The 17,958-nt window shown below is 41.3% G+C and overlaps 1 long non-coding RNA gene across 1 annotated transcript; it reads right to left on the bottom strand.

Moving 5' to 3' along the window:
• Positions 1 to 2,438: 2,438 nt before the first annotated feature.
• Positions 2,439 to 16,732, bottom strand: LOC114058392. The gene is made up of 3 exons (XR_003571435.1): positions 16,680 to 16,732; positions 7,933 to 8,057; positions 2,439 to 2,806 (listed from the first exon to the last, which is right to left on the bottom strand). It is a non-coding gene; the product is annotated as an uncharacterized LOC114058392 (long non-coding RNA).
• Positions 16,733 to 17,958: the final 1,226 nt, after the last annotated feature.

Here is a 17,958-nt window from a genome sequence, read left to right as displayed (position 1 = left end):
AGGCAAAAAAAAAAAAAAAAAAAAAAAAAAAAAAAAAAAAAGTGAATACCATAAATGAGCATTGTTACCGATGCACTGTCCTGTCAGATTAGTGTTATTGAAATACATCCTAGTTTAGGAAGAATTCATATAATTAATCCTAATATGCCACAGTATGTCTTTCTGTTAATTTGAAAATCAAGTTTTGAAGCTAACAGCTGTAGGAGATATCCATGGAGATATCTAGCAGGGAACTTGAAGGGGGAAAGGAAAATCATCACTCAGGCAAAGGCCCCATCTCAGCCTTTGATCTGTCACACTGATCTCAAGAGAAAACTGGGTTGTAATGGAGGAGGCAGGGGAGTGGAGAGGATAGAACAAGAAGAAAGGCACTAGGAAAACTCCCAGAGTGATGATTCTGGAGGTTCCTTGCAGCTTTCACTAGAAACACACATGAAGGAACTTAAATTCCTTTAGCCATTCTTATACTGAGTAGCCCAGTGCTTCTGACCAACGACTGTCCCATTTCACTGTAGCCTGAATTCACAGGGCTAACAAGAAATCCCCCACCAATAAAATCGAATGCCCAACTTTGGCGATGAGGAAGCAGTCAAGGGATTTTTAATTTTTTTTCTCCCTCCAAGAAAATTCCTCTTTACATGCCAGCCATTTATAAGAATTTCAGAGTGAACATGATCACTTATCATTCATCTTCCTTCATATGGGAAACTGATGCTTGTTCTGCAATTCTTGGCGTAACCAATCAAGTTCAATATTCAAACGGGAACATTTTTTTAAAGTTCTTCAATTCCAGGGAAACAGAAATAAAGGGTAATTTTTCCCATAGCGATATTTTTTTGTGAGACAGTATAAATTCAGTCTTCGAGAGAGAGAAATATGGCATTTTCCTCCCTGTGCCAATGCTCTGACTGACGACAGTATTGTTTCGTTGAAACTGCTAGAATTTACAACCTACATACATGTATATCACTTGCATTTACAAACCTTTATTTAAGCCTATTATTTAAATCACTGAGGTTGTAGTCTTGCAATGAGCTTAAAACCACCAAAATCAAAGCGCTTGTGCAATCTTTAGTTAACTTCCTTGCGCAATCCACAGTATGATGAAGTCTTCAAATGCACCCCTACACACTGTTTTTCCACAGGATGTTTGCATCATTCTGTGCACAAAACTGTCAGTGCTCACCAGTGAGCGGCTATCTACATACATTTTTTTTTCCTTTTAGCTCCATATATCACCTCATGTCTATTTACTAAATCAAACCCTGTTCACAGACATTCATTTCCTCAGAATGACCACCACCGCTGCTCCAGAGCGTTTCACACGTACCAATAGACTGATTTTCACAATTCATTGCAAGTGAGAAGACAGTGCCCTTACATTAGAGAGTGGAAACTCGGAACAAAGGAATTAAGCTCAAAAAGTTTTGCTAAAATGCCTCATTTAAACCGATTTTTTGGAAAGACTTAAAGCCCACTGTGTTTTGTAAGAGCTACCCACATCAAATTCAGTGGAATCTGTAGGTACTTAGCATTTCTGCTAGGCATAACACTCTTCTCAAATCAGGTACCTGGAAAACAGGGAACTCAATTAACAATCATCTTCAAGAAGCAGTTTGCATGAACTGAGTAGCATCACTTAAAACAGCTCAAACATTTAATCTTGAACACATACAGTTCAGTGAATTACAGGCAAAACCAGAAATTAGACCTTACAGGAAAGAAAGAAAATATTACATGCTGGTTTTCAGTAATGTTTTAAAAGAAATCTTTTTGTCCCACTTTTTCTGTAGACACACCTTTCAAACAGCCTTTGTTGAAACAAAGTCAAAACGCTGGGTTTAAGAAAGCACTGCTCAAGGAAAGTTTACCTGAAGCCAGAAAATGCTAGAGATAAGACATTAGAATGACATTAAAACCCCTGAAAGGATACAGAAAAGATGCCTGGTCATGCTTGTTCATATTAACCAAAATACAACCCCCAGTAATTACTAGCTACATAAAAAACCAAGCCTGTGTCCATGCTATTTCCAGAGTCACTAAAGTTACTGGACAACTTTAATCAGAAATGTAGGACACCTCCCATCTTTGCACAGGTTTGCAGCTAACTGATGGTTTACAGCAAACAACAGCTGATTAGATTCCAATTAGACAAGGAAAAAAGTCCTTCTCATAGTATGAATACTGAGACTCTAAATAGATTACTTATGGAGACCCTTGAATCTCTACCACCGAAAGCTTTAGGAACAGGCTGGACAAATTTGTCACTAAGGACTGTAATTGATTTTGCCACGGAACAAAGCGATGGATTAAGTGACTTCTTGGAGTTTCTTCTGATCTTAAATTTTCATTACGTTTCGCTTAGTTAGGGAACTTGAAAGCTATAAATAAACAGCTATATAAAAAGCTATATAAAACGGGTAAGCTGTTAATATCTTCATTTATTTAATTCTGACTTTAGTGTGCAAGGACGAGGTGTCATGAACTTCTGCGTCGGTTCAGATCATAGGTCCCTCTCCCACATTAACCATGGGAGTGGGCACTCAGGAAAAATCAGAACAGAGTAAGCACATACTGCCTCCCAACCTTCAAACATTTTCAGGTCAGGTTATGTGATTTATCTAGTTAGTGGACTCTACAGCATCTCTTCCAAGTTTTTTTCCAGTCTCTCCTTGTGCTTTATAAACTCATTGATCCAGAAAGTCATTTGAGGAGCATGACCACAGGTCCTTACAGACTGTCTGAAGACTGGCTCCTCTGGTTTGTTCTGAATGAAGGTCTTACTAACTTCTTCCTATACCCTTTTCTCCAGACCTCTCAGTTCTGCAGACCTTTTCTTACCTTCCCACTATGTTGTGTATTTTTCCAAATAAGATTCGTGGATATTCCATGGATGGAGGACCTTGCATGTTGTAGTGGAAGTCACAGTATACCTCTGATCATCCTTGTTATCTCTGAATAATTTCATTTCTGGTATATCCTGTCCTAGATGAATGAACCAGAACCCTGGATTTTTACAGTAGCATATGGCCTTGAACAGTAAGTGTAATGATCCTGTTTGTTTTTTTCCTATTTGCCTCTTAATCATTCCTAGCTTTTTTTTTTTCCTTGAACTAAGTGGTGTTTTCATGGAACTGTCTAACAGAAGACAAAGGTTGTACCTGAAGATCTTTGAGCCAGCTTAGAAATGATCCAAGATGTGAAAATAGGAATATTCTTCCCCAAATATACCATTCTACAATTATCTACTCTGATAATTACCTGTTGGTTTTTTGTACAGTCAATCTTTCTGCAAGCTATGCAGTCTCCCTCATCCTTACTACCTTGCAAAACCTAGCAAAGCTTTGTCACCTCACTGATAACTTCCCTTCCCCAGGTCATTTAAGAATATAATGAATAGTACAGGTCCAAATTCCATATGGAATTTTGCTTGTGTTCTCCCTCCTATCAAGGACCGATCACTTTCTTCCATCCAAGGATGGTTTACGTCATCTTTGAAATCACATTCTCATCCACTTCAGTGCCTTCCTTCTTATGGCAGCATAAGACATTCTTGTGTTGCTTGGTTTTCCTAAAACACTTTAAAAGTTCTGCCAGAAATCTGAAAATCCCAGCTGACTATATCAGATGATCCTCATTTATAAATCACTGACTCCTTTGAAGAACTCTGAGAGCTTTATTAACTTTCACTGATTAGATAATATTTACTGAGGTAGATGATAGTAATTCTTACAATATCTAGCCATTCACCTTGAACAGATCTCAGTTTTAAGTTGCTGGATATCCTTGGAATTTTCTTAATGACTGACATCACGTTTGACACCTTCTGATCTTCATGTGCTGAGGAATAGTGAAGAGACAGGTTACGTGCTGCTATTTCATCCCTGAGTTCTCTTAGAATTCATGGGTAAATCCTTCAGATCCTGGAGACTCACCTGCATTCATCTGCCTTTTGTACCACTACCCCTTCCAGATATTTCAGAGACGTTCTCTGCCAAGTTCCTTGAATACCCAAAAAGGGCTGGGGAAAGACAATTTCCCTGATTTCTTCTGTACTGGATTTGCATGGAAAGGTTTTGGTAGAAGGGTAGGAGGCTACAGGGGTGCCTTCTGTGGGAAGTTGCCAGAAGCTTCCCCTGTGTCCGAAGGAGCCAGTGCCCACCTGGACCCACTAGTGGCCAAGGCCGAGCCCATCAGCAAAGGGGGTCATGTATCTAAGAAGGGGAAACAAAAACCCCTGCACAATTGCAGACAAAGAGAGGAGTGAAAATATGCGAGAGGAACAACTCTGCAGACACCAAGGTCAGTGCAGAAGGAGGAAGAGGAGGAGGTGCTCCAGGTGCCAGAGCAGAGATTCCCCAGCAACCTGTGGTGAGGCAGCTGTGCCTCTGCATCCGATGGAGCTCCATATGGGAGCAGAAATCCACCTGCAGACTGTGGAGGAGCCCACACCAGAGCAGGTGGGTGACTGAAGGATGCTGTGACACCATGAGAAGCTCATACTGGAGCAGGCTCCTGTGACCCCAGGGAGAGGGGAGCTCTCGCTGGAGCAGGTTTGCTGGCAGGACTTGTGACCCTGTGGCAGCCTGTTCCTGAAGGACTGCACCCTGTGGAAAGGGACCCACTCTGGAGCAGTTCATGAAGAACTGCAACTGAAGGACTAACACTGGAGAAGTTCATGGAGAACTGTCTCCCATGGAAGGGACCCCATGATAAGCAGGAGAAGACTGTGTGTGAGTAGTCCTACTCCTGAGGAGGAAACAGCAGCAGAGACATATGACAAACTGACCACAACCCTATTCTCATTCTCCTGTGCTGCTGGAGCAGGAAGGTGGTAGAGAATTCACAAGCTAAATTAAGCCCAGGAAGAAGGGAGTGGTGGGGAGTAGGTGTTTATAAGATTTAGTTTTTATTTCTCATTACCCTACTCTGATTTCATCGACAATAACTCAAATTAATTTCTCCCCAAGTCAAGTCTGTTTTGCCCATGATGGTAATTGGCTTGTAATCTCTCCCTGTCCTTATCCCAGCTCATGAGCCTTTCCTTATATTTTCTCTTCCCTGTTCAGATGAGGTGGGGCATAATAGAGCAGCTTTGATGAGCACCTAGTGTTCAGCCAGGGTCATGGAATCCCATCTTCCACAGTGAACAAAAAGTGCAAATGGTTCGACTTCTCTCCCTGACTTTGTCCTCCCTGAAGGTTCATTTTATACCTTTGTCATATTCAGACTCAGTGACAATTTTTTTCCCCTCCTAATGTGTTGGAAGAAGAATACTGAATAATTTCCAACTCTTGCTAGTTAGGTCTCAGACTTATTACAATTACAATAGTAATTGCATTTACTTTTAATTATATTAACATCTGTCAATGTTTATGATACTTTTGATTTATTTTTTTTTCATTTGGATGTGTCTTTAGCTTTTGGAGAAACACCTTCTTCTTTATTTCTCTTTGCTGTTTGGCCATGACCGCTTAGTCCTGTTTTCTCAGGCGTGTTCAGTAAATCATGTCCATTGGCACTCTGCTTCCTATTTGGTGTCCTGGGTGCCATTCTTTGTCTATTCTTGGTAGACTTTCTCATCTTTACGAAGTTCCTCATGTTGAAATGAACACAGCAGTGGGTTTCATTTTGACCTCTACTGCTCCCCAAAGATATGGAATCCAAGGGTGTTGTGTCATTCTTAAAGAGCAGTCTTAACGTTCAGCAAGACATACATGCCTATATGGATATACATGCATATGTATGTGTGTATGTATAAATATATGTATTCATTACATATAATTGTGCAGATTGCAATATAGGGCAGATGTGGCTGGCAAACAGACAAGCAATTGTGAAAGGACTTCTGGTTTTCCTGGATATAGCCAGACATAATTGAGGGTTCATTTGTATCTGCTCTCATTCCTGGGTTTGCCTGAAATATCCACTGATAATAATTAGCATTTGCTGCTTGTGGCTCTAAAACCTTCCTGAGCATCATTATTCCTCTTTGCAGAGCAATTATAAGCCACAGAACAAGGAAGTGACAAAAGGCAGTATCTGTGAGTCTTACTTTCACTCTGCGACCTATATTGTTATCTCCTTTATTTACTAGGATCCACTAACTTCGTAAACAACTAGGGACATTTCAAATTGCTTCTTTCAAATTGCTATTATAATTATAGTTGATTTTACATGGCAAACTTGCCCAGATAAGGTGTTTACATCCTTATTTTCATCCCCTTTTTTGTTTGCATATAACAAATATTTGTGTTGTATCAATTAACATAGCATGATTTTCATGCAACAGATACTTTAGGGTAACTTGCTAGTCTCTTAAGCATGTTTTGCATTTGATAGCTCAACAGGGCTTTCTGATTGAATAAGGTGATGCAGACACAATGCCTGTGTTGTTGGGGCTTTGAGCTCATCAGTGTTCCCTTGATTCATGTGGGACATATTCTAGAGAAATCCAGCACTGCAGACCAAGACTAAAGCACCATCTTTGCAGAAGTACATACAATACCCCATAAAATAGGAAATAAATAACATAATTTTTAACTTTTCCATGGTATACCTATATGGTATACCTATATGGTATACCTATATATCGATACCCATATGTACAGATTTGGGGTTTTGCCTAATTCTTTTCCTATGAGATGTGCAGTCATTCATTTTCCACTTCACCTGTCTGACTCCCATTTCTCCTAATAAGCTAGGTTTCTCATAGTCCAGAACTCAATAAAAAATTGTCTTAGTTGTACAAGTCCCACTCAGAGGGAGATAACCTGTCAGCATAATGATTTTGCATACTGGTCTATACTGATCCAGGGTCTCCACCATTTTTCTCACTGTAACTTGCATATTGGTATTTTAAGTTCTAGTCAATGCACTGATCACAGTTTAATTTTGGGGGTAGACTTACTTGCTTCACAAACCAACCAATTGGTCTTGCCAAGACCAGCAAATGATAGAATATAGGAAGGTAGTAACCTTTCCATTACAGGTTTGGTGGGATTTTTTTGAATTTGTGTTTCCTCTCTGGCAAAGGCAAATGGCACCAGAAGCTTGATGCCTTTTTTCTCTGAATTAACTGCTATCAGCCATTGGTAATTGTGAGTTAGAGCAGACTTCAGTTCCGTTAAGAAGAAAAAGCTGAATTGTACACTACCCAGTTGGTAATATATATCATCCCTTCCAGTATTCTCACACACTAGATGTAATTTTAGTTGGTGGGGTTTCCTTGGTGTTCTTCAGTTTATATGGCAGTGTCACACCATTCAGTTGCTGGACAGATTAGGTACCTTTATGTGCATAAGGGCATCTTATGATCCACCAAAATTAATAAAGTTGTGTATTGTATTTATGAAAGCATCTAACTTTGTGCAGATAGGAAAAAAACAAGAGACCTCAAGATTATACAGTATCATTCCATAAAGAGCAAAGAGACTGACTTGGCAGAGTTAATTATTATTCAGCTGTCCATGTCATTTTGTTACTAAATGAAGATTCCAGTAGAATGTATGTAGAATATATACTAGCTCTATAGACTTATTTATTTGCACATCATAATTTTATAGCAGTGACACTGAGAAGCCAAAAACTGGATACACAGTTTCCCCATTTTTCTGTCTTATGACTCAGAAAGAGAGCTGTCACCTCTCCCACATTGCCTGGTCCAGTAACCACACTAGAGTTGCACCTCCAAGACAGAGTAACAATAGAAGTGTGGTATTCTACCTATATTTAAAATTCTCTCACAGTCCTTGCTAATGTACAGATTCTTTGCTGTGCTGAATCAGCATCACTGAAACCAATCTCTCCCCTTAATCACTGACAGAAAGCAGTGCCTTTGCAAAGGCAGAGTCAACAAAGAACAGGATTAGGGTAGACTGACAGTAGCTGTATCAACTCCTATATGATGGCTTTAAAATTATCTAAAATCACTAACCTTTCACTTCTGGAGCACGAGGTTCAATTCTGCAGTTAGCCATGCATGAAAATGAGTTCAGCAATCTTGGTTTAGCCTCCACAGAATCATTCATGTAATTTCCCATGACTGACAGATTTTGCTGTGGAGAAAGACTGAATATGAAATAGAAAATAAAAGCAAGGTTCCGTCAGGTTGAAAAATCAAACATCAATGAATCTGAATGTCAGAATCACAGAAAGCAAATTCAGATCTGAAAGACGGGGCCTTCGTGCAAATCCTTGAGTGGACAGAATGAAAAATGGAAAAGGAGGCAAGTTAAGCATCTACTGATGCACCATGGCATCAATGGAGCAGTCACGGAAACGGTTCTGTGAGTAGGATGGTTTCACACTGATGGGCTACTCCTGAACTCTATCCCTCAAAATGCAGGATGTCTTCTTATACACCAGATGAGCTCTCAGCACTGCCCACTTGAGTACAGCAGGCAGTTCTGTGTCTCAAACATACCCTGCATTTTGGAAAGGCCAGCAGCCCTGCCTCACCTGTCTCCTGCAATTCCAGGGTGCTGCTTAGAACCAAAAATTTAACAGTCTGTTTGTGTGACAGTGATGAAGACTGGGAGTCCTTCATGCAGCACACCCTGAACAATAAAGAAACACAAATGTAAACCTAAAAATACACAAGAAAGAGAAAAAAATTAGGAAAGGATAAAAATAAGAGTAAGAGAGATGTGAAGAATGGCAACCCCTCATCTGTCATAATCCTGTTGTCTGTTGCTTTGGGTGACTAACACAAACGTCCCATACAAAATGAACCCAAGTGACAATCACTGAACTACCTCAGTTAGGACAGTGAACAGTCTTTTGACTCAGGCTATACATACAACTTCTCTGTGATTTGCTTTTTCTCCTTATGTATAATTTTTATTTTTCTTTGACAAATACTAAACTTTGCACAGCTAGAATTCTTTGACAGTAACCACACAAAAATGCACTGTCATTTCAAGGTTTAAATGGAATGGGTGAAAGATAGTATCTTTTATCCTGTGACACAAATCAAGACATGTGCCTGCTGCAGAAGTTCTTATACACACTTTCAAGAAGGAACCACAACCTTAACATTTGTTAAAACAACATCTGCCTCGAAAGGACATGGATTCTGACTGGAGCCCCATGCATTTCTGTGGTGTAAATACTGTAAAACTCACCTATACCTTTCACTCACTGCGCTGTCTGAAAATAAAGAGCCAAGGTGAAAAAAAGAGGTTGACTGGTTTAATATAAATATAAGCTCAACTCTTTCTGTAAGATTTAACTGGTTTACTTTAACAAAAAGAGTAACAGACATTAAGAAATGGGATGTCCAAAGCATCCATTGTGTCTGCAACTCTTCAGATTATATTTAACACTCCTCAGTTATCCATTTATTAAAATGTCCTGTTGTTTATTTGGGGAAATCCTCCAAACAAAACTCCAGCAAATTAACAATTTTTGCTACTCAGCAAGGAAATTGCTTCTGTTTCCATCCAAAACCTTGCATGAAATCCTCTTGGTTTCACAACATAATTCTACCTGTTGTATACCACATTTACTGTACAACATCCTCCCTCCTTGCACAGTGGATGTTGAAATCGCTAATAAAGACATTCCAAGCTACGATTTGTTGTAGAAAATTTTTAATGATTTTTTTCCCTCCTCTTGGGTGTGTCAAAGACTTTAGAGTTCGGCTGGTGTTAGTGTATTTTTTCCTCTCTGGGTTCTTTGACAATGTGGTCTGCCACTACCACCAGAAAGGAAGTGTCCTGTCACACTCTTGTGATGGAAAATGAAGACAGTCTTTTAGCCCATTTCTTGTTTTGTCAGTGCTTCACTTTGAGAAGTCCAATTCTACAAAAACAAACAAACAAACCCCAAACCCCACAAACAAACAAATAAACAAATGAAAACAGAGAAAAATAACAGCAGCAAAATTTAATTCAACCATCCTTTGGCTAAATTCAGCCAGCACGTTAGAACCTAATACACCATAGTCTTATTTAAGAACGGGTGGCTGAAAGGTGCTGTAGGATTTATAAAAAGAAAACAGATTGTCTCCGAGGCTGATGCCAAGTAACTCATTGCCTGAGTTATCACTCTTCAATCAAAAAGTATATGAAGAAACTACATAAGTCATTTAGACAGCAATCACCATGGAGTTATGCTGGCCTCTCATGTCAGTGATGAAACAGCCAAGTTCCCTGACAGCGGTGAGTTATTCCTTTTATCACTGACAGAACTGCCTAAAGAATCATCAAGGCTACAGGCGTGGAAAACATGAGGTCTCTTAAAATTTAAGTGATAAAAATACAATGTGTTTTATTACTTTATTTTAATCTTTATAATTTACATTTGGAAAAAAAACCTCCGCAATGCCAACCATAGTTAAGCAAAAAGGAAATTATTACTTTAAACTCAGTATTTAATTCCTGTAAGGAAGCTTTCTTCCAGACCATGATCTTTGTGATTCCATTCCCACCTCCGTCTGCCCCCAGTCTCTCTCATAACTAAAGACATATCTTTCAGCCCTGACAAAGCCAGTGTAAAGTATTGGCTGTTTTATTACAAATTGTAATTCAGTCACTTTGGAGGTGGATTTTCTTTCTGTAGTAATGACTTAGTGTAGGAAGCTGGTAATTTTCTGTTGCACTTTAACATTGCTAGAGAGGTCGCATACTGTAAGTGAGAGAATAGGTGTTTAGAAATATTTCTCTGCCTGACCCAATTGCCTTTAAAATTCCTAAAGGAAGTAAAAATATATTCATTCTCTTGTATAACTTTAAATACTTGTTTCAAAAACCTAGCATGAGCTGAAAAAAAGTAAGTTTTCTGGGCCTGATTTCAACTTGAGCAGAATTTCAGTTAATAATGTAGCACACATAAACCCTCTTTTAACAGTCCATAATATTAAACTGAAGACAGAATTGCTAAAGAACTTTGTTAATTTTTCTGCCTATTAAATCAGTGTTACAGACTTTCAGCAGATGTCTTTAACAGACACTGGTATTAAAAGAAGTATTACATAAAATAAATTCAGACCATTTCCTCAGGATTACTTACTCCCACCATTAAGAGTAGAATTTCTCCTGTATCTTAGAATTATTACATTAATGCCTAATGCAAAGAAACAATAACTCATCTCCAGACACTATAAACCTCTGTCAGGATCCATACTATTCCTATATTTAAAAAAATGCCACCGCTTCCATTTACAGTAACTCCCCATTTCTACAGGTTTAAAAGCTGATCTTAAGAATGTGTTCTACTAGAAGTTTCAGCCATGGCCATTCTATTTTTAAGTTGGGAAAAAAATCCATCTGCTTTTTAAACTCTTGGGTGCCAAAGAGCTTTTGTAGTGTCAGGTATTTTTCTGAGCAATGTATCAGCTAAGAAATGTACCTTTGCATTTTTGACCGTCTGATATTTTTGACCGATGATATTAAATATAATAATTTTTTCATGGCAAAAACTCCACCACAGATGATGTCTCTGGGTCAAATTGCCTATAACACTACATGCCTGAGATAAGTACCTAAGTCACACTTATGCTCCTGCCATAGAATAAGTTGTTGCTCTGATGTGAGCATACAGTTCTCTGCCTCCAACAACAAGGCTATCTATTTACTCACCTATATAAACACAGATTTATGAGCCACAGATCTCTGTTTCCCTCCCATTTGTACAGGTAACCTGACAATATATAATCTGCAAGAGTTTTCCTAGGTCTTGACCAATTCTTGTCTTCATATTGATATTAGCCCTCTCTCTCTCCAGATGGCTTTCCACAGAAACCTAATGCACGATGAGATGAGAACAGCAACAAGTTCTTGGTCTGGGTAAGTAGGAGACAGGATCAAGGACAACCTTAAGAAACATCTGAGAGACACAATTGGCTTTGCAGTTAGAATTCTCCTGAGAATTTCAGTTGAAGGCTGTGAAGTTATTCATACCTTTAATGTATGTAGAAAGACGTATATTTGAACCAAGGAAATTAGAGTTTGGTCCATCAGCAGTACATAGTACTCTTTCTTAAATATCTATTGGAAGAGTGAGAGAAAGAAAGAAGTAATAAATAGCATAATAGTTAGGCACTAGTTTGGTTAAATCTACCTCCCCATCACAGACCTCTAAATGCTCAACTCATGCCTCTACACCTTTCTCAACAAGAGACCTGTTTGGCTTTCAAATAGGTGAGTGCATCTGAGAAGCCTGTTCAAAGCACTCCCAGTTTTAATATCCTCTGGTGGTAAAGAAGCCATAGTAACCTTGAGCTGTCTCCCAGACTCAAGCTAGCTGTACCTGCCTAGCTACATGTTAAGATCCACACATAGCACAGACATTGTTTGAAAGAACTGCTAATGTCATTAGGCAACCCCTAATTAATCAGACACTTTGTGACTGAAGATAACTCACCTAGATGGCCCCAAGAAGGGTCTACATCTGAGAAACAGAATGAAAGGAATAATAATAAAAAAAACCCTACCCAAGTCACAGTTCTGCTGTACACCTAAATCTAATCTGGCACACCACACTTTTCTCCATGCACCTTGGCTGCTTCCTCTGTTACAAATAGTTGCCTGAAAGGATCAAAACTGAAAAAGATCCAACCACTGACCAGGGAGTTGATGACTGACATCTGAGAATAGCTCTGACTAAGCTGTTGCTGCTTTTCTGTCAAGAGTGGGATCACTTTTCCCCCCTCTACACATTTCATAGCTATATGGTCTGTTGATATTTAGGATTCACTGGTCACTTCCACTACAAATTTTCTTTTCCTGAGATTTATAACCAAAGCTTTTGTTACAAAGTCCAGTGCCAGACAAAATTTGCCTCATTTTGGGTTTCATTGCAGAACTGGCACTATAAGCCACATTCACAGAATTTTTTGCAATTCTTTTGGCAATCTTGAGGCAATTACTAGGTGATGTTAAAACAATACATAGCTTAAGGTCAAGAGCCAGCAAAAATTCTCAACTACAAATTGGTTTGCTTGTTTAAAAATCAAACAATAAGGAATCCTCTGCATTCAAAGCAGAATCAGCATTGAGTGGAGGGTTGAATTCAATGATTGAAACCAAAGCAAATGTTTGTGTGAATCCCAGTGAGAATCAAAATAGCTGCATTTTACACTGCTCTAATTATAACTCTATAATTTTAAATGGTAAGACCAAAAATAGTCATTGCAATATGTCATCTCAATGTAATTTTTCTTTCCAAAAGACATAAATCAGCTTAATTTTTTTTGGTAGAGAGTAGTCAAATAAATAATAAATAGTTTTCCAGATAGTTTTAGAGGTTTTTTGTTCCTAAAGTTTTATTCCTTTGTGGCAGGAGTTCCTGGCATCTGAATATGGTCTTTCCCTCATCTGACTTCATTTAGGATCTACATCTACCAAGGGACTTTCTGAAATATGTAATGGTTTAACAAGGCAGCTAGTTCAAGTGGGGGATAATTAAGCTTTCACCCTCCCCTTCACCCTGTGCCACTGGTTTTTTTCCCTCCCCATCTCCATCGTACCCTTAAAAGCCACAGCTCTGCAGCCAAGCACTGCACACTCCCCACAGCCAGCGACTACCTCCAAAACTGCAGTGTGTAATTACAACCAGCTGCTAAGGGCTGCTGAGAACAGGGCAAGCAGCACCTTCCTGCCCAGACATAACCCCCAGGCTTTGGGAGCCCCCAGGATCTGGCAACCCCCAGGCTTTGCTGTGTGAACAACCACAAGGAGATTCCTGCACTCTGGCAGTAAGGGTTTAGAAGAGAGCAACGCTCCACTTTGCTTCCAGAAGTACTAAAGGGACTGGGTATTTCAGCCTCCCTCCTCCTCCTCTGTTTCACCTAAATCCATCTGCTTAAAGAGAAGAAAACCTCCTTCCCTGGCCCCTGCTGTTGCACCAATGACCCACTCCTGTGAAGCTGTGGGGCTGACTGGTTCTCTCCCTGACTGACAGCCCACACTGCACACCCTGCGGTGGAGCTGTGCATCCCACAGTGACAGCAAACAGAGATTAAAGCTCTCTTTGAGTGGTATGTGCTGGATACTGCGGGCTTCACCTGTACTGCAAGATTCTTACCTTTTAAAATGTGAAAGTCTCACTGACAGTCATCAGAGCTCATGGTAAACTGGTGTCCTGAGGTGTGTTGAGACTCAGGGACAAAAAAAAGTGGTGAAGCAGCAGAAGGGGCCATATAGGCACATGCAGCTGGAGTGGGTACTTCTTTGTTCTGCCTTTTCAATTTCTGATAACCTTCTGAAACTTAATTCCTTATTAGTATTCCTTAAGATTAATGCAAATTTCCGTTTGTCCCCCTTCAAGGATGGACATACACCTCAAAATTCTAACCTTGACCGAGCAAGTGCAAGCTCAGCTTTCTCATTTTAGGTAATTTGTGTTTCCCGGTGACTTAGCTATAGGATTTGCTAAAGGAAATTTCTTAGGCTTCTAATTATGAACAAACTTAATAGACCAATAAAAAAGTTTGGGCTCAATCCATCTAACATTTTAAAGCACTAAGAATTGAGTGTGCAGACCCAAAGGACACTGTCATGTAATTACATGTTAGTAAATCTGTTAGTGCCAGTTTCATCCTTTTCCAATTGAATCACAGAATAGTTAAGGTTAGGAGGTATGTCTGGACACTATCAACTCCAAACCCTCTGCTCCAAGCCAGTGGTTCACAGGTGTGTTGAGTTTTGACCATCTCCAAGGACAGAGTCTCTGCAACCTTCCTGGGCAACCTGTGCCGGTGCTTGGTAATTAAGAGACGATCTTTAATTTCTATCTGTACATCTTTGAAAAATAATAACCATAACAACAGCATTTTTACAATTTTCCTCCAGAGAAAAATTGCAGTTTCACGCATGTTAACCACGAAGAAATCACTCTCATAAAGGGCAATCTCAAGAAAATGAACTTAAGGTGGAAGTGCAACAAATATTGCAAAAATCCTTATTATAGCCTACAGCCTGAAGTAAAAGTGGTATAAGACTGCAAGGTTAGGCAGGGATAGCTGCTCTGATTAAGGGACAAAGCATTAGGAAATAACAAGCATGTTAGAGATGTCAATACCAAAGAGTGACTGGAATTACTTAGAATGGTTCAAGGTAATAAATCTTCAGCAAATGGAATGTACTTAAGAAAGGAGAAATTTAGGTCAAATCTCAGGAAAAGATTTCTAATGGTAAAGTACAGAAAGTCACGGAATATTTGCCTGAAGGAAGAGACACATGGCATATCCCTGGAGACTTTTAAAGCTCCACTGGAAAAAGCACTAAAGTATTTGGTACACAATAATCCTTCAACAGGAAGGAGAAAGGCTAGATGATATAACTGGGCTTTTCCATCTCTGCTTTCTGTGATTCAGTGGTAATTCCACTGGCCAGTTCTGGTTTTAAACACAAAAATCCAGCATCCAACTGTAATTATCCTGTGGTGAAAGCAAATGTCCGAGAAGAACTTATCTCTTCACCCAAGCACAGAATGCTCTTCAGAAATTATTTAAGTTTTTAAGGTTTTAAGTTACTTTTATTTGAAAATGTCTACATTATGATGAGAAGAAAACACATTAAAAATGGGAACAGTCATTGTGTTTGCATTTACAGCAGGGATCAGATGTGTTGAGCCTGGGTACTAGCATGGAAATTTCCAAATTTTGAATGGAAATTATACAGATACTGTTTAATTGAAGTGGATTCTGTAGGTACTGTTAAAATGTTGCTCAGCATGAGGAAGAGTGATAGATCTGAGGTTCTGTGAACTTTCAAAGGCAGGCTTACACCTTTCTAACTTGCTTTTTTTTGAGCTGTTGCTGAAGGATAAAGAGAAAAAAAAAAAGGGGGGGGGGAGATTTTTACACAGAGTCCTCTGAAAATCTTACTCTTTTCACTTAAAATAACCAGTAACTGGTCTTGATGTCAGGTTTGGAAAGATCTGCAGCTGTCTGCATTCTGCAACCCACAAAGACAAACACACGCTGTTCTCCGAAAGCTCCTGTTCTATCACAGTCGATCACAGGTGATTAGCAAGGACTGGGCCAGCAGTCCCGCTAAACTTTGTGGAAGAGATGAATTACATAAATGGTACTCAAGGAGAGCAAGCGTTGTAGAACTGGATGACAAAAAGCGTGCACAGAATGCACCGGCATTTGCCATTTCGGTTTGTACGAGGAGCGTGCTTTTGAAGAGATTTCTCCTGATTGTTTCATCCCGGCTGATCCATACCGTGGAGCACTCTGAAGCTGGATTAGTTTCAAACGAAGCTAAACTGGAAGATGTGTTCCAGCCATTACTGGACCGCTTCAGAGCAGAGCTACCACAAAGCAAAGCATCCTGAAAAGCATATAGCATAGGCACCAGCGAGACTCACTGCACAGATCCACTCCCACTGTATCCCACTACTTCCTAACGCAGATGTAACCACAACCCCCGTGGCAGCCCCCTTCCCAAAACTGATGATCTGACTAACGAGGCTGTTAGGAAATTAACGGAGAACTGAAGCAACACCAGGGACACCGGAAGGAAATCTGGCTCATCGGTGACTTCTTATTTCCGATCTCCTTCCTAAGCCTCGTTCTTTTGGTTATCTCAGCGCTTTCACTGAGTGAAGGGCAACTCCTGCGGGGCGGGCGCGCCCCCACAGCACACCATCCCACGCCCGGGGTAGGAGCACTGTCGTCCCAGCCTTCCCGCCCTCCCATCAGCATCAGGCCCGTCCCGCACCCACACCCGCTCCAACGCGGCTCCGTGACTCGCTCCGCTCCCACCCGCCGGCGCTCGGAGCGGCCGCGGGGAGCGCACGGCGGAGCGGGAAGGGACGAGCCCTGCGGTCCAAGCTGCGGTGCTCCCGCTGGAAAGGCTCCCCCCCTGGAAAGGCTCCCCCAGGGCCGGCCGAGCGCCGCCGGGTTCCCGCAGCGGGCATCCCTCCCCGAGCCGCACCCGCCCCGCCGCCCACGGAGCCACCACCCCCGTCCCTGCCCGGCCCGGAATGCCCTTTAACCAGCCGGCACAGCGCCTAACCCCGGCACCCAGGGAAACGGAACAGGGGGAACACCCGCCGGGAGCCGCAGGGAAGCTGCGGGCTGGATCTTGCCGGAGCGGGGCGCGGCTCCTCCACAGCTCCTCTCGCACCGGAGAGCGAGTGCCGGGCGGGGCCGTCCCCGCAGGGCTGCAGGGGGAGGGCGGGACCCACCGCCCCGTCGCCTCCCAGAGGCTCTCCCGTCGCTTCGCAAAGCCCGGGAACCGCCGTGGAGCTGCAGACGCCGCCACCCAGGGGCCGGCGGCGGCACCGCTCCCGGCCGGGACAGGGGAAGCGTCTGCGGAGCCGCCGCACGGAAGGACCGGGACGAAGAGGAGTGGGGAACGGCACAGATCCAGCGAACCCACTGAAACTGGTGCGGCAAGGCGGGACACGGCACACCGCATACGATTAGGAAGATTTAGCTGTCGTTTGAGCAAAATTGCATCAAAACATTTTTAAGAGCAGAAATGCAAATGATGAAGTAGAAAATAAAGTAAAATGCGACATCTGTTTATCACCTGCCAGGTGCTGCAGGTTATCCTTGTCTCTGTTTTGTTTTGGGTTTTTTTTAGGGGGTTGTCTTTTTTGCAGCTGCCTGCACCCAGGAAAACAGGAGTCAAACATGGAATCAAACATGGAGTCAAACATGGAATGCTGCCGAAGGTGACCCTGTCACTGACAGCAATTGTCACACAGAAGGTGATCGAAACTCCTTGGCTTTCTTGCGAAAGAAAGAAGGGACAGGGGCTGTGCTCTGCAGGGGGATCGACACCGCAGAGAACGTTCTGCTGTGAGGACAAGTGAATACAGTCAAACTAGATCAAATATTGCACCACCCTCAGGTGCTGGCTAACATCCTGGAATGATCTTCCACTCAACATGGTGTGGGCAAAAAAACCACCAAAACTTATATTTGAAGAATTTATAGAAGTAGTTACTTTGTGGCAATGTCTGCAGTAATAAGGGCTTGGATGGCCTCTCTGGTTT

This window comes from Empidonax traillii, unplaced genomic scaffold (genome assembly GCF_003031625.1).
Source record: "Empidonax traillii isolate 1590-97213 ecotype Southwest subspecies unplaced genomic scaffold, ASM303162v1 scaffold170:size2694500, whole genome shotgun sequence".
Taxonomy (NCBI): Eukaryota; Metazoa; Chordata; class Aves; order Passeriformes; family Tyrannidae; genus Empidonax; species Empidonax traillii.
Note: the sequence above shows the minus strand (reverse complement) of the source record. Positions and strands in the feature narration are given on the sequence as shown.